Source organism: Lepidochelys kempii, chromosome 12 (genome assembly GCF_965140265.1).
Source record: "Lepidochelys kempii isolate rLepKem1 chromosome 12, rLepKem1.hap2, whole genome shotgun sequence".
Classification (NCBI taxonomy): Eukaryota; Metazoa; Chordata; order Testudines; family Cheloniidae; genus Lepidochelys; species Lepidochelys kempii.
Window position 1 is genome coordinate 25500309 of NC_133267.1, and position 23458 is coordinate 25523766.

The 23458-nt window shown below is 45.8% G+C and overlaps 1 protein-coding gene and 1 long non-coding RNA gene across 8 annotated transcripts in view; one reads left to right on the forward strand and one right to left on the reverse strand.

Annotated features, from left to right (window-relative positions):
* Positions 1–1474, reverse strand: part of PDP2 (pyruvate dehydrogenase phosphatase catalytic subunit 2) — a 173003-nt gene extending 171529 nt beyond the window's left edge. For all 5 annotated transcript variants that reach the window (XR_012154512.1, XR_012154509.1, XR_012154511.1 and 2 more), the window contains exon 1: positions 1321–1474. The gene's annotated coding sequence lies outside the window, so the exon portion shown is untranslated. The remainder of the gene's footprint in view (positions 1–1320) is intronic.
* LOC140896320 (uncharacterized) lies at positions 1015–22174 on the forward strand. 3 transcript variants are annotated; one of them, XR_012154514.1, is made up of 3 exons: positions 1015–1501; positions 7060–7268; positions 21809–22174. It is a non-coding gene; the product is annotated as an uncharacterized lncRNA (long non-coding RNA). The 3 variants fall into 3 exon arrangements; XR_012154513.1 differs by having other exon boundaries at positions 1015–1120; XR_012154515.1 differs by lacking the exon at positions 1015–1501 and adding an exon at positions 3291–3381.
* Positions 22175–23458: the final 1284 nt, after the last annotated feature.

Consider the following 23458-nt stretch of genomic DNA (forward strand, 5'->3'; position numbering starts at 1 on the left):
AGCTTTCTACACAGAACTTGTCTTGAGCACCTCAGTAATTCTAAACACTCCCTTTGAAAAGTAAAGCTGCAGTCTGGTTCTGTACTGTATGACTACACAATGCGGTGAGGGCTCTGGCTGATGACATGGGCTCCAGGATGGGGTCAGAAATGATGGGTTCAGGGTGCGGAAGGGAACTCCAGGATGGGAAAGGGGCTTGGGGTGCAGCGTCCAGACAAGAGTTTGGGTGCAAGAGGGGACTGGGGCAGAGGATTGGGGTGTGGGAGGTGGGTTGGGATGCAGACTCCTCTGGACAGCGCTTACCTCAAATGGCTCATGGGAACTAGTCACACATTTGGCTCGCAGGCAGAGGCACGGCCAGGCGGCTCCACATGCTGGTGCTGCCCCCGCAGCTCCCATTGACCACAGTCCCTGGCCAATGGGAGCTGCGGAACCAGCGCTCAGGGTAAGGGGAGCACGTCGAGTCCCCGTGGCTGCCCCTACCCCTAGGAGCCAAAGGGACATGCCGGCTGCATCCCAGGAGCTGCACAGAGCCAGGTAGGGAGGCTGCAAGCTCTGCGCCAACCGGACTTTTAACGGCCCAACGGTGCTGACCGGAGCCACCAAGGTCCCTTTTCGACAGGGCACTCGGATCGAAAACCGGACACCCGGCAACCCTATCGGAGCAGGTTTCAGAGTAGCAGCCGTGTTAGTCTGTATTCGCAAAAAGAAAAGGAGTACTTGTGGCACCTTAGAGACTAACCAATTTATGTGAGCATAAGCTTTCGTGAGCTACAGCTCAGCTCAGGAAAGCTTATGCTCACATAAATTGGTTAGTCTCTAAGGTGCCACAAGTCCTCCTTTTCTTCTATCGGAGCAGCCTCCCGTCCCCCACAAGGGGAGCCGGGTAACAGCCGCCCTGCCCTCGGCTCCGTGCGCTCGCGGGACCAGCCCACGCCACCACGGCTTGGGGCTCGCCTTGCCCTTCCCTAGGGCCCTCCCCGAGGCGGCGAGCCAGCGGGCGGCCGGCCCAGCGCAGACACACGGGCGCGGCCGCGACCCGCCCGGCTCCTCCCCTCCCCAGGGGAGCGAGGCCTCGGCGGAGCGTGCCTGGGTCGCACTCGCTGCGTAGGCGGCTGGGGTAGGGCTCAGCGGCGCCGCAAGCGGGAAGGGGCAGCACCAGAGGCCGTGGTTTCGCGCCCTGCAGCGGCTCCGGCCTCAGCATCGCCACAGCGCCAAGGGAGCGGCTCCGGCTCCCGCTCCCCTCGAGCCCCCGGCTCCCCCCGCCCCACGCGGCGGCTCCCGCCCAGCGACGCACTTCGGCCCCGCGGCCGCCCTTACCCGGCTGCAGGGACGCCGCTCTCAGGCTGCCCGCCGCGCCGGCCCAGACACTAGTCCGCGGTGCCGGTTGCGGGGTCGGGGCTGTCCGGCGGCTCCAGGGCGGAGGGGCCCTGACGCGCAGAGCCTGCAGCCAACCGGCTGCTCCGCTTGGGGAGCCTCCCACAGGCCCCGCCTCAGGCAGGTTTGTCCGGGGCGGTGGCCGCTGCTTCTTCCCCGTGTGAGGGGAGCGCGGGGAGCGGCAGAGCTGGGCCGTAGGGGAGACGCTCTGGGGGCTGGCCCCGGGGCTCTAGCGCCAGGGCAGAGGCCCCTCCACGCTGTGGCTCGGACTCCGTGCTCAGGAGTGGTGCTGCAGGCCGCATGTAGGGTCCCCCAAATGCTTTCCACAGCCAGGCCTGGTGAGACGTGCTTCTGGGCCCAGCGTACCCCGTTACCCACCACAGCCATTAAAAGCCACGGGGGCCCAGCTCAATCTTGCTCCGTGGTGTGTGTTTGAGTCTAGCAGGAACTATTACTGTAGTTAACAGACAGCCATTCCCTCCGTGCAACAAGACAACGTGCCCTCTACCCCTGCAGCGACATGAATGATAAATTTAATACTACCTAATAAATGTCTAAAGCAGGTGCCTCCTTGTCCACTACCCACTAAGCCATCTACCCGGGACTTATTTTAACTGACTCCCTAAGCAGCTTCAAATAGCAGGCATGATTTAAAAAAAAAAAAAAAAAAAGCAGTGATGTTTCCTGCTTTTCCATCCATTATTATCATGGCCTGAGGCACATGGAATTTCAGCCTTACTCAGTAACAGTTTTATAGAATCATAGAATATCAGGGTTGGAAGGGACCTCAGGAGGTCATCTAGTCCAACCCCCTGCTCAAAGCAGGACCAATCCCCAATTAAATCATCCCAGCCAGGGCTTTGTCAAGCCTGACCTTAAAAACTTCTCAGGAAGGAGATTCTACCACCTCCATAGGTAACGCATTCCAGTGTTTCACCACCCTCCTAGTGAAAAAGTTTTTCTTAATATCCAACCTAAACCTCCCCCACTGCAACTTGAGACCATTACTCCTTGTCCAGTCCTCTTCTACCACTGAGAATAGTCTAGAACCATCCTCTCTGGAACCACCTCTCAGGTAGTTGAAAGCAGCTATCAAATCCCCCCTCATTCTTCTTTTCTGCAGACTAAAAAATCCCAGTTCCCTCAGCCTCTCTTCATAAGTCATGTGTTCCAGTCCCCTAATCATTTTTGTTGCCCTCCGCTGGACTCTCTCCAATTTATCCACATCCTTCTTGTAGTGTGGGGCCCAAAACTGGACACAGTACTCCAGATGAGGCCTCACCAATGTCAAATAGAGGGGGATGATCACGTTATACATCCCAAAATGCCATTGGCCTTCTTGGCAACAAGGGCACACTGCTGACTCATATCCAGCTTCTCGTCCACTGTCACCCCTAGGTCCTTTTCCGCAGAACTGCTGCCTAGCCATTCGGTCCCTAGTCTGTAGCTATGCATTGGGGTTCTTCCGTCCTAAGTGCAGGACCCTGCACTTATCCTTATTGAACCTCAGATTTCTTTTGGCCCAATCCTCCAATTTGTCTAGGCCCCTCTGTATCCTATCCCTGCCCCCCAGCGTATCTACCACTCCTCCCAGTTTAGTATCATCCGCAAATTTGCGGAGAGTGCAATCCACACCATCCTCCAGATCATTTATGAAGATATTGAACAAAACCGGCCCCAGGAGAGACCCCTGGGGCACTCCACTTGACACCGGCTGCCAACTAGACATGGAGCCATTGATCATTACCCGTTGAGCCCGACAATCTAGCCAACTTTCTACCCACCTTATAGTGCATTCATCCAGCCCATACTTCCTTAACTTGCTGACAAGAATACTGTGGGAGACCGTGTCAAAAGCTTTGCTAAAGTCAAGAAACAATACATCCACTGCTTTCCCTTCATCCACAGAACCAGTAATCTCATCACAGAAGGCGATTAGATTAGTCAGGCATGACCTTCCCTTGGTGAATCCATGCTGACTGTTCCTGATCACTTTCCTCTCATGTAAGTGCTTCAGGATTGATTCTTTGAGGACCTGCTCCATGATTTTTCTGGGGACTGAGGTGAGGCTGACTGGCCTGTAGTTCCCAGGATCCTCCTTCTTCCCTTTTTTAAAGATTGGCACTACATTAGCCTTTTTCCAGTCATCCGGGACTTCCCCCGTTCGCCACGAGTTTTCAAAGATAATGGCCAATGGCTCTGCAATTTTTCCTAGATATAACGGTCTCGTATGCCACACCTGTCCAGATATAGGAGCTCTGTACCTTTTTCAGAAGGATCCAGTACCTGTTTCTAACTCTTTATCTCAACAGAACTGGTGGAAATCCATCTGAGATACCTGTATGGTCAAGGTTCTGGGTGGGAGTGTTAGGGGAGAGCTAGAAGCTGATGTTCTTACAGCATTGCCCCTTGGTACCCCAAAATGAGAGAGCAGAAGGGAAGAGAAGAAAAGTACATTTGGGGACTAATTTTAAAAACTGCATGCATATGTGCCATAAATATTTGCAGGTCACAAGCACAAATTGTGTGCCATAACACAAGAACTAGGGGGTCACCAAATGAAATTCAGTAGGCAGCAGGTTTAAAACAAGCAGAAGGGAGTATTTCTTCACACAACGCAATCCACACAATCTGTGGAACTCTTTGCCAGAGGATGTTGTGAAGACTAAGTCTATAACGGTTCAAAAAAGAACTAGGTAAATTCATGAAGGATTGGTCCATCAATGGCTATTAGCCAGGATGGGCAGGGATAGAACCCCTAGCTTTTGTTTGCCAGAAGTTGAGAAAGGGTGATGGGATAGATCACTTGATCACCTGTTCTGTTCATTCTGCCTGAAGCACCTGGCATTGGCCACTGTTGGAAGACAGGATACTGGGCTAGATGGACCATTGGGCTGGCCCACTATGGCCATTCTATATTCTTATTGCAACTGTAAATGCCAACTGGGTAACAGCACACAAATGGCCACTTATATGAACAGTTGGACTTTGTGATGAAAACTTTATTTGTATGTACAATCTTGGCAACTACCTTAGCAAGGTAGATGCATCTATGTGTTCATACAATTTTAAACCTCAGTATTTTAAAGTCAAGCAGGTACAAACCTGCACTCCTCATTTTTAACAAATTTTACCAACTGGCTAGCTCTGCCTATTTAGAATTTGATTTATGGATAGCTTTACAGAATCAGAAAAATTAGAAACGGAAGTCAGCTATATAGATTATAAGCTCTTTGTGGCAGAGACCATCCTTGTGTTCTCTTTGTATAGTGCCTACCAGGAAAGAGTCGGGTTCTGTGACTCAGGTGCCTAGGTACTACCATAATAATACAAATACAATTGGTCATTCCAAGCCAATTGTTTCTTGGGGAGTTGTTCCTACGGTACATTCTCTTTAGTTTTATTCAACCTTATTTTACACATTCCAAATGGTGGTGGATTTTACAGTTTCGTAAATAATCTTCCCTAATAGTTTAACGTAATTTCAAGTACCTAGATTGCGCTTTCCTGAGATGGTAGTTTAAATGTTTGATTTTAAATAATTGGTTTACTGTATTCCAAGTAACGAACAACAAAAGGTATCTAATGAGCACCCGTAGGATAAGTGCTTTTCTTTTGCCCCCCACTGAGTATACTTAAGGGTTTTTCTTTTGGTTTATTTAATTGTTAAATTTTCATAATACTGACTCATGATGTCAGGGGGACATGTGGATACTCAGCACTTCTGACAAATAAACCAACCCCAAGGACCCTTAAGTTGTTGAGCACCCAGAGCTGTGGCAACCAAAAGTTACAGGTCATTTTTGAATCATCATGCATTTAAGGCCTGTTCTGATACTCCTTAAAACCCATGGGAATCTGTTGACTGATTTTAATAGGTTTTCAGCAGGCCCTGAAAGCACAGGCCTGGATTGGTGGGGTGCAGCTGTATCACCTCAGTAGGAGCTTTGAGACACCAGGGAAATTTTGCTAGTTGCTATTACCCCTTAAGATAAGTGCAGCACATGCTTATTTCCACAGCCAGCTAGCCCTGTTGACTGGTGTGGTTGTGTAGGTGAAGAAATGTGAGGTTATGAAAGACACTATGTGTGCTCAAGGACTATGCTTGTGATCAGTCTTTGGGGGGAAGGGGAGGACAAGGCAATGGTGGCCCACGTGCCACTCCATGCACTGCTCCCCCCCCCCCCGGCACCATATCCATGGAGAGGCCAGCCACAGCCAAGCCCTTAAACTGAATTCTGTAATCCTTTGGGTGCAGTGGCCCATTGGTACAGAGTTCATTGGAAAAATCAGGGTCTAAGATTGTAAACTCAAAAGGCAGGGATCGGTCTTCTGTATCTGTAAAGTTCCCAGCTTATGTTGGGGCTGAATAAATAAAACTACTGTCTTACTATATAGCTGCTTATGATGTAAAGTACATGAATATACAGGCTTTCAGTAGGGCAGGTTAGTTATTTTAGATTCTTCAGTATTCTGACTAATTTTAATCGTGTAACCTTAACATTGAATGCAATATCTGCCATTAATGCAATCTCGATATAATACTAAAAGTGATCTTCATTAGTCATAATCTTGGCCAATTCAAGTTTCATAACAAAAGATTAAGGTGGCATTATTTTTGGAATGAATTGCTGCCTCTGATTACAGTCTGAGGGGGGTAACCAGCTCGGTGTTAGTTACCGTTACACTAGGCAGGAGAGAGAAATGCTGACAAAGACAATGACATTTGTAATTGTTCCACTTCAGCAATGCATAAATCCTGATGCTGCTCTCTGCACGGGCAAGACTCAGTGACTTTATGCAGCCTCTGCAACAGTCATATTTCAGAGGCCTGGTCTGAATTGGATATCCTTTGCAAATGGTGTCAAATATACTGGAAAGTGAGCTATCATTCATAGTGGAAGTAATCCTAGGAAAGACCTACAGAACAATCTTCATTATTCAGCAGTAACTAGGATACTGGGTGTATTCTGATCAGATAGAGGATGCTTGGACTAGACGTCTGCAAAGTTTGCGTTTAAGGATGCATCCGATGAAGTGAGCTGTAGCTCACAAAAACTTATGCTCACATAAATTGGTTAGTCTCTAAGGTGCCACAAGTACTCCTTTTCTTGTTGTGAATACAGACTAACACGGCTGTTACTCTGATACCTAGCAACAGAGGTGCCAAAAACTTAGGAAGAGACAAAAAGGTCATATACCTTTAGGGAAGAAGTAGTAAGTGTTAGCGAATTAAAGTGATTTTGATGTAGCAGTGACATCTCTGGATAGGTTCTCATTTTAGCAGAGTTAATAGATGGATACAATTGAGCAAGACACTTCACCAAATGTAAGTGATTCTAAAGGCAAGAAGCAAGGAGTGAGTTCGAGATGGAGCTTCAAGCATGGAAACTACTTTTTCATATTCGCTTACCAAACAACTGTTTAGAATACTTACCTTAAAGGGTTAGAAAATGTTTGGATCTAGAATAGCTTTTTCTATTAAATATTTCTGTTCTTTATGTGATGAAACTCCCTCCTTTCTTCCCCCCCTCCCCCCGAGATAATAGTGGAATGGAAAAAATGTTAAACAGCAGAAATTGAAGTTAGACATTTTTTAAATCAGCAGCTCCAGATAACTTGCAAAGAGTTTTAAGAGAGCTGGTTGAGAAACTCACACAACCATTAATGTTGATTTTTTAGTAAGTCTTGGAGCGCTGTGGAAATTCCAGAAGACTGGAACTGTGGCGAATGGGAGATGGTGCCTGTAGGTGAGAGCAGTGTGTGGAGCCTCCTGGCCCCTGCGCCTCGGAGCTGGACCTGCTGGCCGCATCCGGGGCGCAGCGTGGTGCCAGGACAGACAGGGGAGCCTGCCTTAGCCTTGCAGCGCCACTGACTGGGAGCCACCCAAGGTAAGCCTGCACCCCTGCCCCAGCCCTGAGCCCCCACCCAACCCAGAGCCCCCTCCTGCACCCCAAACCCCTCATCCCCAGCCCAGAGCCCACACCTCCAGCTGGAGCCCTCACCCCCCTCCACACCGATTCCCTGCCCCAGCCCAGAGTCCCCTTCCAAGCCCTGAAATCCACATTTCTGGCCCCACCCCAGAGCCCGCACCTTCACCCCAACACACTGCCCCAGCCTAGTGAAAGTGAGTGAGGATGGGGGACAGCAAGCCACAGAGGGAGGGGGAATGTAGTGAGTGGGGGCGGGGCCTCAGGGAAGGGGCAGAGCTAGGGTGTTCAGTTTTGTGTGGTTAGGAAGTGTAATTAGGAAGTGCCTAAGCAGAGCACACAGTCTGAGCTAGGCCTCACCCACACGCAGTGTGCCAGTAGAACTACATAGGTTTTTGAAAGGCAAAATGGCCTTGCCTCACCCCACATGGACTTTTGAACCTCCATGCAGAGGCATGCACTGAGCCACATGTTTATGGTAGGTATTGTGCGGAGCACGCACTTCACTAGGCTACACCTCATCTTCTGAAGTTCCAAAGGTGGGCATGAATAACTGGCATGTTAATAGACACAGATCTAATTTTAGAGATGAGACAAATAAAAACAAAGCTGGGACAAACAAATTTGCTCAAGAACTTCAGTCAGAGCGATAACATTCCTTTAGTTTCTTTAGGGCAAACTCCACGCTTTGAACACCTGTTAGATAAATAACCTGAAACAAATACCCCAATTCCAGAAATGCAAACAAACTGAACACGCTGAAGCACACAGGATAAGCACAAACAGACATTAGCAAAATGTCATTCCAGTCCCAACCTCATCCTACCCCTGCTGTTACAGCACTGACCAAGGCCTTGTCTACAGACAGAGTTGACCTAGTTTAACTGAAGATGGGATTTTTAAACACTGATTTAGTTAAACTGGTGCAAAAGGCTGTGTGGACACTTATTTTGGTTTGAACACAGCATATTTTGGTTTATCTTATTTGGCAAGTTGATTAGGCATCTGTTTAAGATTAACTGGAAAAACCCCACTAATAAGGTGAAATAAGAGTGCCCACACAGGGATTTGTATCAATTTAACACCTGATTTAAATTAAATTGGCATAACCTCTCAGTTTACACCAGGCCTCTGGCTCTAGCTACATTAAGGAAAATCAGGCTAATGTAAAGACATTGATGTAGGTTCATCAGTATAAATTCCTAATGCACTGGATTGGTGCAAAACAGAGCTTGCACCAGTGCAACTTAATCCAGCATACCAAAGAAAAGTGCATTAGTGAAAGCCCCACTTCACACCAGTGCAGCACATCAACACTAGGGGTTTGTACCAGTGTAACTACATCAATGCTATTACACTGGTGTGAAATGTAGATGGATCAGAGTTGTTATAGAATCTAGATCTTATTTACTATAGCATATCCCTACATACATGTGGGCTGTTGTACTATGTTGTGATCACCAAGGGGGAACCCTCTAGGCAAGCCAAATTTAGACCTGGCATACATGGGTGCAGTTTTCATTGAAATTCAGTGCTGTAGATCATAGAATCATAGAATATCATGGTTGGAAGGGACCTCAGGAGGTCATCTAGTCCAACCCCCTGCTCAAAGCAGGCCCAATACCCAACTAAATCATCCCAGCCAGGGCTTTGTCAAGCCTGACCTTAAAAACTTCTAAGGAAGGAGATTCCACCACCTCCCTAGGTAACGCATTCCAGTGTTTCACCACCCTCCTAGTGAAAAAGTTTTTCCTAATATCCAACCTAAATCTCCTCCACTGCAACTTGAGACCATTACTCCTTGTTCTGTCATCTGCTACCACTGAGAACAGTCTAGAGCCATCCTCTTTGGAACCCCCTTTCAGGTAGTTGAAAGCAGCTATCAAATCCCCCCTCATTCTTCTCTTCCGCAGACTAAACATCCCCAGTTCCCTCAGCCTCTCCTCATAAGTCGTGTGTTCCAGTCCCCTAATCATTTTTGTTGCCCTCCGCTGGACTCTCTCCAATTTTTCCACATCCTTCTTGTGGTGTGGGGCCCAAAACTGGACACAGTACTCCAGATGAGACCTCACCAGTGTTGAATAGAGGGGAACGATCACGTCCCTCGATCTGCTGGCAATGTCCCTACTTATACATCCCAAAATACTACTGGCCTTCTTGGCTAACAAGGGCACACTAGATAGCACATTAGAGGTCTGATTCCATTCTGCTTTACATCAGTGTAAATTAGGAGTAATTCTGTTGACATCAGTAAGTGTGAAACTTGTGTAAGTTGTTTTGCAGTATTAACAAACTTCCCAAATAAATCTTCTGTAACAAGAGTAGAATTTACTCTGTAGCGCTGCAGCTATCTCTGCCAACTGTGCCCAGGGTAAAATATTTAAAAAAAAAAAAACCCTCACATTTCTTTGTGTTCAGTTTCAGATTGGCAGCCTTCAGCTTATCAGGGACCACCTGTAAAAGTTTTTAGTATGCACCAGTTCATCATCCAGGCATAACAAACAAGCTGAGAGGCATGCCATGTAATACGCTTACCACTAGCCTTTCATGTGTGGCTGTCATTTTAAATTGCCATAGGCTTTGTTCAGCTGCCAAAAAAAGTTCTCCTTGTCCTTTGGATTTACTTCCACCTGCCAATAGCCACTTTTAAGATCCAGTGTGGAAAACTAGATTTAATCTGCCACAGCATCCAGGGAATTGCCTATTCATGACAATTGATAAGAATCCTTTAAAGAGATTTAGTTTTATTTTCTATAGTCCACGCAGAATCTGATGCTGCCATCCATTTTCTTAATCAAAACTCTGGGTAAGGCCCAAGGAGCTTAATGGCTACTTTATATGTATTATAGATGAAAGGTAGCTGTTACACCCATCAGCTTCAGTTAGGTTTGACCAACCGATAACAGATTTAAATACTTGGGAATTGTTAATATATCTAAACGTATTTAGTAGCCCTTGCAAAGGGAGGCCGGTCTAAGAATGGGCTGAGCTGCCCTCAGCAGACCATACAGACTGAGTTAGGCCTTCCCTGCACACTAGAAGTGCACCAATAGAGTTAAATTAAAAAAAAAAAAAAAACACACACCACATACACAAGCTACACACAAAATGATTCTGTCTCACACGACAGACTTTTGTGCCTCCATGTGGAGGGCATGCACTGAACCAGGAGTTTACAGTAGATATTGTTCTGCTGGGATAATGGGACATCACCAGGAACCCTTTACAAGAAGGTTAGATCTGTGTGTTTAATAAAGACACCAATAAATAACAAAATAAATATGCTCAAAACTTCAGTCAGAGCAATAACATTCCTTTAGGTTCATTAAGACAAACTCCAAACTTTGAGCCTATTACATAAATAACCTAACAAATATCCAAATCCCAGAAATGCAAACAAACTGAAAACAGTAAATGCACATGAGATAAGCACAATCAGCCACTAGCAAAATGTCATTCCAGTCTCCCTGGCCTCATTCCACACCCACTGGTGCAGCAGAGACCAGTCTGGTTCTATCTACATTAAGAGAAGTTGTGCTGGTGACATAGATGTAGCTTCAGAAGTGCCTAATGCAAATACATCGTCCTGGTGCAGAGTGTGTCATATGCCCATCAATTTGATCCAGTAATATACCAAAGTAAACTGCAGCACATATATCCTGTCCTAGCCTATCCCTTAAGACACATGGGCTACTCTACTATGTTCAAAAAGAAAAGGAGGACTTGTGGCACCTTAGAGACTAACCAATTTATGTGAGCATAAGCTTTCCTGAGCTACAGCTCACTTCATCGGATGCATCCGATGAAGTGAGCTGTAGCTCACGAAAGCTTTTGTGCTAATAAATTGGTTAGTCTCTGTGACAGGTTTCAATCGGTCCTCCGAGCCCCTAGGGGGCAATGGAGAGCCATGGTCCCACTGGTGGGCCTTAGTCACACCTTTCGGGCATTGGGGAATTAGAGGGAGAGGTGTGCCGGCCGGAGTCTGCAGCGCGCCCCTCAGGCAGGGGAGCACTGGGTATGGGTTTGTAGCATGCCCCTCAGCCAGGTTGGCCAGGGTAGAGGAACACAGGCCCACCCAACTCCACTGCGTTCCAGCCCAGGGCCCTGACAGTGGCAGGAGGCGAAGGTCCCGCCGCTCGGTCAGCGGGGGGCCATCCACGCCCGCTGACCAAACACACCCACCCCACGGTGCAGTTCTGCCCCTGGGCTACTTCCTACCCTGTCTCTCAAGCACGTCTCTCTGGTCCCTCCAGCTCGTCCAGATATTCTGCTGCTGGCAGCTCCAGCTCCCCCTCTGTGTCGGACTCACGCTGGCCCGGGCTACAGCCGGGCCCCTCCAGGTACTCAGCGGCTGGCAGTCCTGGTCGCCACAGGCCTTCCTCCCGGTCAGGTTCCTCCTGGCCCAGGGCCTCCCCTGGGTCGGCAGCAGGATCGCAAGGGAGCAGCCTGTGTCTCCCTCCCTCCCTGGTGCTCTCTTCTCTGGGCAAAGGGCCCCGCCCTTTGTACTTCCTGTCCCACCCCTCCCCTTCCGGGGATTGGATTGATCTGGCCCTGTCCACGCAGGCTGAGAGGGTGGCTCTTTACCCTCTGGTTCGGAGGGAAGCCACCCTGGCTCCCTACAGTCTCTAAGGTGCCACAAGTACTCCTTTTCTTTTTGCGGATACAGACTAACACGGCTGCTACTCTGAAACCTCTACTATGTTCAACAGTGATGAGACCAAGAGGAAACTCAACACATACTGGACCAAGTTTAGATCTGACCTAAGCACAAGCAAGTTTTTAAAAAAACAAACAAACACTGAAATTAAATGGTGATACAAACAGTGTGTTAAGTTTCAGAGTAGCAGCCGTGTTAGTCTGTATCCGCAAAAAGAAAATGAGGACTTGTGGCACCTTAGAGACTAACAAATTTATTTGAGCATAAGCTTTCGTGAGCTACAGCTCTGTAGCTCACGAAAGCTTATGCTCAAATAAATTTGTTAGTCTCTAAGGTGCCACAAGTCCTCCTTTTCTTTTAGTGTGTTAAGTGTCACAGCAGGGGTTTGATTTCCCCTCTGCCTTACACTAGTGAAAGTCAGGAGTAACTCTATTGAAGCCAGAATTTCATAGTAAAACTGATGTAAATAAGGAAAATCAGGGCCCAACTGTTAACTTGTGAGAAGCCATGTATTAGTGGTAAAATAGTACCATTTGCTGATCTGATATTGGGTGGCTGTGCAGAAGGACCGCACATGCCCAAAGAGTGGGAGGAGCAATATAGCATGAAAAGCAATTAACAGGAGATGCAAGATAAGTTACCTTATTTTACATAGAGTATCCTTGTTGCTTTTCCTGATATGCTTCCTTTCTGCCTCCTTAGCCTTTGCACACCATTGAATGCCCAGTCAGTACAAGTCACCCTATAGTACTTTGCCACTTACACCCATTTTCTGGTCAATTTACACCTAGAGTGAAGCTTATGTTTATGTCACCACTGAACTAACATCTCCTTGAAAGTACCCAAAAGTTTTTGTCTTTAGAAAATAAAAAAATTCAAAGTCAAATTGGAACTATTACTGACGAAAAGTTAGTAGGGCTATCAATTAATCGCAGTTAATTCATGTGACTAACTCAAAAACATTTATTGCGATTAAAAAATTAATTGCAATTGTGATTAAAAATTAATTGCAAGTAATCGCACTTATAACAATAGAATACCAATTGAAATTTGTTAAATATTTTTGGATGTTTTTCTATATGTTCAATATTGATTTCAATTACAACACAGAATATGAAGTGCACAGTGCTCACTTTATATTATTATTTTTATTACAAGCTGTAAAAATGAATAACAAAAGAAATAGTATTTTTCAATTCACCTCATACAAGTACTGAAGTGCAATCTCTTTATCATGAAAGTGTAACTTACAAATGCAGATTTTTTGGTTACATAACTGCACTCAAAAACAAAACAGTGTAAAATTTTAGAGCCTATAAGTCCACTCAGTTCTACTTCTTATTCTGCTAATCACTAAGACAAACAAGTTTGTTTACATTTACGGGAGATACTGCTGCCTGCATCTTATTTACGTCACCTGAAAGTGAGAACAGGCGTTCGCATGGCACTTTTGTAGCCGGCGTTGCAAGGTATTGACATGCCAGATATGCTAAACATTCATGTGCCCCTTCATGCTTTGGCCACCATTCCAGAAGGCATGCTTCCATGCTGATGATGCTCATTAAAGAAATAATGCATCAATTAAATTTGTGACTAAACTCCTTGGTCCTGGATCTCCTGCTCTGTTTTACCTGCATTCTGCAAAAGTTTCATGTTATAGCAGTCTTGGATGATGACCCAGCACATGTTGTTCGTTTTAAGAACACTTTCACAGTAGATTTGACAAAACGCAAAGAAGGTACTGATGTGAGATTTCTAAAAATAGCTACAGCACTCGACCCAAGGTATAAGAATCTGAAATGCCTTCCAAAATCTGAGCGTGATGAGGTGTTGAGAATGCTTTTAGAAGTCCTAAAACAGCAACACTCTGATGTGGAAACTGCAGAACCCAACCACCAAAAAAGAAAATCAACCTGCTGGTGGCTTCTGACTCAGATGATGAAAATGAACATGCGTCAGTCCACACTGCTTTGGATCATTATCAAGCAGAACCCATCATTAGCATGGAAGCGTGTCCTCTGGAATGGTGGTTGAAACATGAAGGGACATATGAATCTTTAGCACATCTGGCACATAAATATCTTGCAACGCCACCTACAACAGTGCCATGTAAACACCTGTTCTCACTTTCAGGTGACATTGTAAACAAGAAGCGGGAAGCATTATCTCCTGCAAATTGTAACCAACTTTGTTTATCTGAGTGATTGGCTGACCAAGAAGTAGGACTGACTGGACTTGTAGGCACTAAAGTTTTACACTGTTTTGATTTTGAGTGCAGGGTTTTTTGTTCATAATTCTACATTTGTAAGTTCAACTTTCATGATAAAGAGATTGCACTACAGTACTTGTATGAGGTGAATTGAAAAATAATTTTATTTTGTTTTTTACAGTGCAGATATTTGTAATCAAAACTAAATATAAAGTGAGCACTTGAAAATGTAGTAAACATCCACAAATATTTAAAATAAAATGGTATTCTATTGTTGTTTAACAGTGCAATTAATCACAATTAATTTTATTTAATCACTTGACAGCCCTAAAAGTTAGTTAACAGAACATACGTTTTACTGGTCTGAGGATTCTCCCAGTCAGTATCAGTGCTAGCCCAATGGGGGTCTTAAGCATGAATATTGGGGGGGGGCCCACAACACACAATAAAAGCGAATAGGGGGTCCCTTTGAGCTGTGTGGGGCCCCAAGCAATTGCTTAGTCTACTTATGCCTAGCATCAGCTCTGCCTCCAATCTGTCAGATAAAGGAGAGCAGTAACATGAAGTGATTTTTAAACACACAGAACACTGACTCTATGATTATGTCCTTACAGCCAAAACAGGGATTTCTAGCCCTGCTACCAAGACCATTTTCCCCCCTCCCCTGGTCACTAGCATTTATGACTAGAATAGGCTAAGTTTTCTCAAAGAAAAAGTTTCTTGGGGTAGTTCTTGTATCTTAATGATGTGAAATCAGGCCACTAGATGGCATTTTCAGACTACTTATCGTTGAGCCCCTTCTCTTCTTATGAGTGCTGACATTTAAGCATAATACCTTTGCACTTCTATAGCAGCTCTCCCCGATGATCTCAAAACACTTGATAAAAACTAATTGAGTCTCAATATTCCTCTGGGGCATTATTATCCCCACTTCACAGACAAGGAAACAGGCACAGAGAATGGTTTAATGATTTGCTCAAGGTCTCATGGCAAATCAGTGACCGTGTTCAAAACAAAACCTAGGAGTTCTGACTGCCAGCCTCCAAGGCTAACTATAATTAGCTTTCTACATCCATTTTACAATACAATTGCTTTTTTATTATTTAATAAAAGTGACATTCTGGTCAAGCTGAAACTACCTGGTGTTAGCTGATCTGCATATTCTACAGCATAGGAGAACGAGTAGGAGGGGATCATGCTATATTGATTCTGTTTCTCTAGAAACTTTAGGGCCTCATTTTACCTTAATTTTCTCCTCTCCATGAGAGAGCACAGTGCACATAATTTGGGTTTAGTTTTCAGGGATCAAATTTATATTTTTGTTGAGCTATCAGAAATGATATCTGATATAAAGGGCATATCATTTAGTGCTGGGGAATATTCCATTTCATTGTTCACCGTGGTAAACTACTTTAAGAAAAATCTGTTGTCTTTAAACAAGTCTGCATCTGCTTAAGAGTACATTCACAAACAAGAATCTTTTTGAACGTTTACATTTGCTGAATGTACATTTGCTTCATAGAAATGACAATGGACAGTCCTAGGCAAAACAATAACTAGAGAAGGGCACACAAGGACACCCTGCACTAGTCTGGTAAACAGTCAAACAGAGGACTGTGTGTTTGAAACACTGCATTGCATAGCAACACAGAATGCATATTCATGGCCCAGTTCAGCTCCCTACTGAAGTCAATTCATGTTGGACTGGGCCCATAGTGACTTTCTAAACCATGGAAATGAGTCTGGTACTCTGCCAACAGGGGCAGGTGCAGGAATTTAAATTCCACCGCTTTTGGAGGGGCACATTCTGTGCCTCCACCGGGGACAGAGGAGTTTGTGCCCCTGCCAATTATTACCGGGGTGGGTCTGCCCCTACTTGCCCCCCAATTGTGCACACCCATGTTTACAAAACAGGACCGATAAGTGTTCCTTTTACTAAGAGGCTTGTGAAACTTTAATGTACTTCACATGTCCATATATATTTTCCATATGGACTAATATATGGCTCAGGGATTTGTAATGGGATATAGAACCTTTCACCGTTAGCCCCTGGTTGCAGATTTGACCTAGGTCATCAATGACAGATCATCATTAGTGAATGAAGTCTGTTCAGCAGCCTAAATAAATTGGTGTTCATCAAAAAAGTCCACATAGCAGGGCTTATCAGGTCTGGATTTGGGACCTGCTGCTGCCTCAGTTTCCCCTCAGTTCCCTAGAGAATGAGACTTCATACTGCAAGTGTTTTCTCCTCTTTTGGGAGTCTGATTCATTAACATAAAGCTCAAAACATCAATCTTCTATCCAGCCTCCCTCGCTGGGCACACCTTTGTGTAGGGTTCTAAGTCTTGCCCCTGCTGAGGCTTCTCCTCCTAGGAGGTCTCCCTCCCAGGCCTTCTGCCTAGACTGTTACTCAGCCTAGGCTTCCTCACTGGCCCTTATCCATTCCTTACAGAAGCACTCACTGTCTGTAACGGGGAAGAACACACCACCACGGTGCCTCCTGCTGGCCATCCTGGGAATTAGCTCAGTCTTTTCCCAGGGCGCCCTCCTTTGCTGGTATCTCACCACCATCACTTCTGCTCCGGACCCACGTCACCTCAAGGATCGTGGCGTTCTTTTCAGGACACAGCCCTCCGGCTGTGCCCCATTCCTTTCTCCCCCCATTCTGGGGGAACAGCAGTCTTCTGTCCAGCCATCGCCTCCGTGACTGACTGCAGCCCAAGGTTGTAGCCACTTGCCTCAGTGGCAAACTTCAGCCCTTCACTGGTCACTCCCCTCAGTGGCAAGTATGGGTGAGGTGGGGGAAGACCTGTGCCCACCCACTACTTCAGGTCTCAACCCAGGGACCCTCTAGGCCGCAGCCACACTCTGTGTCTCCTTCAACCCCCTCCGTCCATTTCCCTGGGCCACTTCCCTGTAGCTCTAGCACCTGTATAAGGGCTTTGGTCTTCGGAGCTCCCGCTTCCCGGCCCGGCCCAGGGTGCTGGCGGTTCCCTCATCCCTTCAGGGACCCAGTACCTTATCCCTGGGCTCCCAAGAGGAAACTCTGTCCTGCAGCTCTCTTTATATATGGGCCTGCTCTTCCCTGACTGGCTGCACATTGCAGCCCCTCTCTGATTAGCTGTCTGCTGCGCAGCCTCCCCACGGCTGCTTTTAACCCTTTCTCCACCAGTGTGGGGCAGACACCCCATCACACTGCCAGATCTGCTCATTCTGGACTTTCTACCTCTTTGATGTCCTGGACGGATGGGTAAAGTTCAACTAAAACTCAGAACCTTCCTCAATCAAGGGAGGGGCCACTGAACCAAGGATCAATAGATTACAAGGGACAACAAATGAGAACAGGGGCAGGAGTGAGGTTGTTTGTTCAGAAGTTGGGATCCAAAGAGGGACGGTGAACCGGGGTCGTCACCCACTGCTCCACAAAGGAGTCCAAGGAGTCAGAGGTCACTGCCCCGAGAACTCTTCCTGGATACATGAGGAAAGGAAGGAACAGAAGTGTGTCCCAGTCTCAGAGCACAGCGCCCATTGAGCTTCCTCCTCCTGGTCTGTTGAACTGTTATCTTGGGCAGTGCCAGAAGGAGATTGAGTAGGAGGTCTCAGTTTTCATGGGGCAGCACTTGAGCAGGAGGTTCTGGAGGAGCCAGAAAAATGGCTGTAACCTGGCATACTATAGACAGACATGCACTAGGATCTCCCTCTTGCCACAAAAAGAACGAGTATCAGGAGACTGAACCACACCAGCCATGGCTTCATGGAGGAGCTACCAACTAATATCCCCAGCAGGCTATGGGGCCTGAGTGGAAGATAGGTTGGCCCACCACAGCTCCTCACCCTCCGTTGGTGGTAACGCGTCATGCCATTTAGTGTCCAGGCAGGACTTAAGGGCAAGAAGTGGATGGTATGGAACACAAGTGCTCAGAGTTGTTCTCAAGGTGCGGTTCAGACAGACCAGCTGACAGCATGCAGCCCACTTGGGTCATGCAATGAAGGCAGATGGGGATAGGGAAAGGGAGGAAGGGCTCAGTGATCAGCTCTGGAGGGCCTGGGAGCACCTTCTTTTAGAGCCCACTCAAGGTAACCCAGGGAGGCAGAGCAGCCTTCATGTCCTGGCATACATGGCAGGTGACACATCAGGGAGGCAGCCCCACCTGCTAGGCAAGCATTATGGGGTCCACCCACTCCTACTGGCCATAATCCAGGAAGTCTCCAACTCTGATGACAGCAGCCAGGACCAGCCTCCAACATACTGAGGGGGCTCTACCACTTGTGCCCGAAGATGAGGGTAGTGTAGCAGGGGCTCAGCAAGGAGGTCTTGCAGTGGTCACTACAGACCTGGTCACTGAAATAAGCATCCAGGTCCCTGAAGTCTCTCCCAAATGGCCCTGGGCTACCCTTTATATCTCCCAGCAGGCCTAGGTCTTAGTCACATATTCCCCATCATGTGACCCTTGAACTCATTCTCTCTGCCTGGGGAGGTGGGCTAATGCTGTCACATGTGAAGCTGAGCCCGATCCTCCTTAAAGGGCCAGGTCACCTTATGAGAGTCCACAAAATAACCACCACCACTGTAATCAATACCCCTATTGGCAGTATCAGCAGATAGGTCAAAGATTTAATAGGTAAAGAAACTAATGCCTGTAGGGAACATAAGAAAGCTTAGCCTGTTGCTGCTTGTGCGGTACCAGTAAATCTCCTTTGGGCAGAGAGCAAGCTTGGGCTCAGTTCTCCTCTGCTTTTTATCTTGCATAGTCAAAAGCACCTACAGAAAATGGGTGCACAGTGGATGTAAGAGTAAGGCAAATGGATTGGAGAAGTGTAAGGGAGTAGAAGTATGTCCAATCATTTACACACCAAAAAAAAAAGGAGTACTTGTGGCACCTTAGAGACTAACCAATTTATTAGGCAAATCATTTACACAGTTTAAGGCACAACTATGTTTGAGGATAATGAGATTTAACAGTTGTTTGCAATCTTCAAATACCCTACCATTGCTGAGCTGTCACAGAAGCACCTACTGCCAGTTGTTCTCCCTGTTATCTAATGTGTTCGTGATGAAAGAATTCAAGCTGAACAGGCTGATGAATATTACAGTGTCAGGGGCACATGTTATTTTGGTCTTGCTGGAATTTTGTACAACTTTTTAATTTTTATCACTTTATATAGTAGATATAAGAAAACAACTCTTATTTTATTACTGCCACAGAGGGAGCTTAAGTTGGAAGTTTGTTCTATGGCCAGTGCAAAACATTTTCAACCTATTACCAGTATGTTGGTGTTAAGGGCTACTGGTCTCCAGGACAACCCCTTTGGGGGCACATACACTCAGCTCCAGCTCAGGTCCTTTCCCAACTTAGACAATTACCACCTTTTTAGGGTCTGATTTATAAAGTCTTTATAGAAAGACTAACTTACTTTGTTAATGGCACCAGGTCACCCCACTCTGAGTTCTTATAAGAGTCTGATCAGCTCTCAACTGTTCAAGAGATCTCTAATTCCCTTCCTGGAGCTGGGGTTGTACTTCAACTGGTCACTCCCTCAAACATGGAGTTCCCAGCTCTCCTCCTGTAGCTGTGGGTAATTCACTTACTGTCTCTTCTCAAAGCAGGAGCCCCAACTCTCTTCCTGGAGCTGGGGGTACTTCAGCCCACTGTAGGGCCTTAATCAGCTTCTCCCTCAGCTGGCTCCACTTACTCCTCAGGCTCAGAGGAAGGCTTCTGCTACTAGCATCTTCTCCCTACAACCTCAAGACTCTGCAGAGCATCTGCCATACTGTGAGGCAGGAGGCAGCATTTTGCTGGTTCCCCTCTCCCAGCCCATTCCCAGTTGGTTAGGGGCAGAGGTGAACCTGGCCCTGTTCTCTCCGCAAGGCTCCTGGCCTTGGGCCCTTAAAGATACAGTGACCAGATTTCCTCCCAAGCACCATTCATTCCCCAGACCACTTACTTTCTCTCCGTATCTCCCTTAAGTCCTTAAACTGAACCTTCAAACCCTTAAAGGGCCATACCAGGTGGCAGGTGGGCTGACCCTGGGCACTACTGCCTTTAAAGGGAAGACCACCCTGTCATGGGTGTTTTGTCTTATAAACGTTTATTTGGGTTGGTTGCATTTCAGTAAGTTCTACACTTTTGGATATAACTACACCCTAGTTAGTATTTTGTCCATTATAATTCTGAGAGTGTTGCTCTCTTGTAAATGCTGCTTCCAGATCATGGCCCACATAGCAAAGACTAGGATAGATGTAAAGATAAATGCACTGACAGACTATAATTAACTATGTCAGTACAACAGATTCAGTGGAGGAATGCCTGTTATCCCAGCAGGAGATGAAGTGATACAATGGTCGTGGCCTCATGTACTGTAATATTTATCATACTCTACTACAAATGCTGAGAACAGAATTGTATTACAGCATCGCAACTAAAGCCTGGTCTACATTAAACAGTTAGGTCAACGTAAGCTGCCTGTTACTGGAGCCGTCCCTCAATGCCCTGCAATGAGAATACAATTGATACAAGTGCTCCTCTCCTGGTGAGTACATGCACTGCTGACAGAAGGAGCCAGGTGTGCGCGCGCACACAAGCGATTTAATAACTGTGGTGACTGTATGGCGAGGTAAGTTAGGTCGACATAAGTTTGTAATGTAAACATGGCCAAGGATTCATGCAAAATAGAGGGTTCTTTTAAAAGTCAAATATAATTAGTTTAAACACTTTACAGATAAAGGCTATGGATCTGATCTTAAACAGAAGTATGGATCAGTAAGAGTGCTAAAATTGGATCAAGAGCCTAGCTGTGGAAGTGTCTTCATTTAAATTTGGCTCTTGCTGATGTAAGTGAATCTCTACACTAATTTAGTAACACCACCTCCCCGAGCGGTATAGACTCAGGGTATGTTTACACTTCAAAATTGTGTCAACCTAAGTTAGGTTGGCATACAGCTGCCACAGTAATTAAATGACTTTTGCGTATCCACACTATGCTCCTTGTGTTGGGAATGTGCATCTTCACTAGGAGCACTTGTACTGATTGTACTGTCAGTGTGGGGCATTGTGGGATGGCTTTGGAAAAAGCCAGTAACAGTCGATGTAAACAATGCAGTGTCTACCCTGACACTGCGTCAACCTAACTACATCGACCTAAGCACTATACCTCTGGTGGAGATGGAGTGCTTAAGTCAGCTTAGTGGGGCAGTTACATAGGGGGGAGCCGAATTTTAGTGTAGACACTGTGACATTGCACTCCATATGATTTTATGAAAATATGCTAATGAGTGTGAATATAATGTAGCTGGAATATGCTTCATGCAAAAGGTCTCTTGTAAGGTATTATTACAAAGCTCATAATCTACTGAGTGTGGTCATCCTATTTGTATAAATGTATCATTCTTGTAACTGAAACTAGAAATATGAAATATAACTCCTGTTGTAATTATGCAAAGTGTGGGCCATTAATGGTGGTTTGGAATCTTGATGGCTCCCATCAACTAGGACAATTGACTATAGATGGCTCTGTTTACTTGCAAGCCTTCCTGTGTGTCAGGCCAGGAAGAATGAAGGCTTGGGGTCTCACAGGACATGTGACCACGTCACCTGGTACTGGAATCCATCTTAAACCTGGTGCTTTTCCATTTAGAAGAACGGGTGGGAACCCAGAGAGATGAAAGATTCCCACCTTGTGCCAAAGCTATAAAAGGATGTGAAACAGAACAAAGGAGGTTCCAGTCATGAGAAATCCCCTGAACTACTACCTGAACTGGAAATCCCCTAACTACTACCTGAACTGGAAACCTAACTACACCTGAACTGTACCAGGAGAAAGGATTGGGCTCAGACTAGAAAGGAGCCTAGTCTGTGAAAGAAGCTTATTGGAACATCTCTGAGGGTGAGATTTCATCTGTATTCAGTTTCCTACTGTATTAGGCTTAGACTTGTGTGTTTTTGTTTTATTTTGCTTGGTAATTTACTTTGTTCTATCTGTTATTACTTGGAACCACTTAAATCCTACTTTTTATATTTAATAAAATCACTTTTTGCTTATTAATTAACTCAGAGTAAGTAAGTAATTCCTAGGGGAGCAAACAGCTGTGCATATCTCTTTATCAGTGTTATAGAGGGCGGACAATTTATGAGTTTACCCTGTATAAGCTTTATACAGAGTAAAACGGATTTATCTAGGGTTTGGATCCCATTGGGAACTGGGTTTCTGGGTGCTGGAGACAGGAGCACTTTTTAAGCTGTTTTCAGTTAAGCCTGCAGGTTTTGGGGGATGTGGTTCAGACCTGGGTCTGTGTTTGCAGCTGGCTAGCATGTCTGGCTCAACAAGACAGGGTACTGAAGTCCCAAGCTGCCAGGAAAAATGGGCTCAGAGGTAGTTTCAGCACATCAGGTGGAAGTCCCAAGGGGGTTTCTGTGATCTAACCCGTCACAGACACTTAGGTTGATGTAAGCTTCCTTGCATCGACCTAAGTCTGAAGTGTAGATCAGGCCTCATGGTCAATGTAATTAGGTCAACTCAGTGTAGACACAGCATTGGTTACATCGGCTGTTACTGGCCTTCAGGAGCTGTCCCTCAATGCCCCCCAGTGACAGTACAGTTGATGCAATACAATCTTGGTGAAGACACGCACTGCTGACACAAGGAGCCAGCTATGCACACACACACACAAGTGATTTAATAACTGCGGTGACTGTATGCTGATGTAAGTTAACATACGCTTGTAATGTAAACATGACCTAAGATTCATGCAAAATAGAGGGTTCTTTTAAAAGTCAAATATAGTTAGTTTAAACACTTTACAGATAAAGGTGAAGGGTCTGACCTTAAACAGAATTATAGATCAGTAAGAGTGCTAGAGTTGGATCAAGAGCAAAGATACATGCTTTGCTGTACTCATGCATTAATTTTGAAATATTCTCCATTTTCAATTCAATCTATTTCAGTGTAGACACTGTATTTTACCAAAAAGGTGTTGTTGGCAGCTAAAAAGTAGCAAGATCTCCCTGACCTATTAATATAAATCAGAAATAGTGCAGGGTCCTTCATTATGGGGCCCAGAAGACTCTGCTAGCTTTCAGTGATCTAGACAAGTGAATGTCTTTTTAATAATACGACAGACATTAGGCTTAGCCACAAGGATAAGAGACAGACTTTGTATGTTAATAAATGTCTCTCTCAAATAGTTCCCAGGATCATTAGAAATTCTCTCTACATACCAGATGAAGAACTAGCTCCAAATGCTTCCCTTTATAGAAAATCTGCCATTTAGAAATATCAGATTGCTCT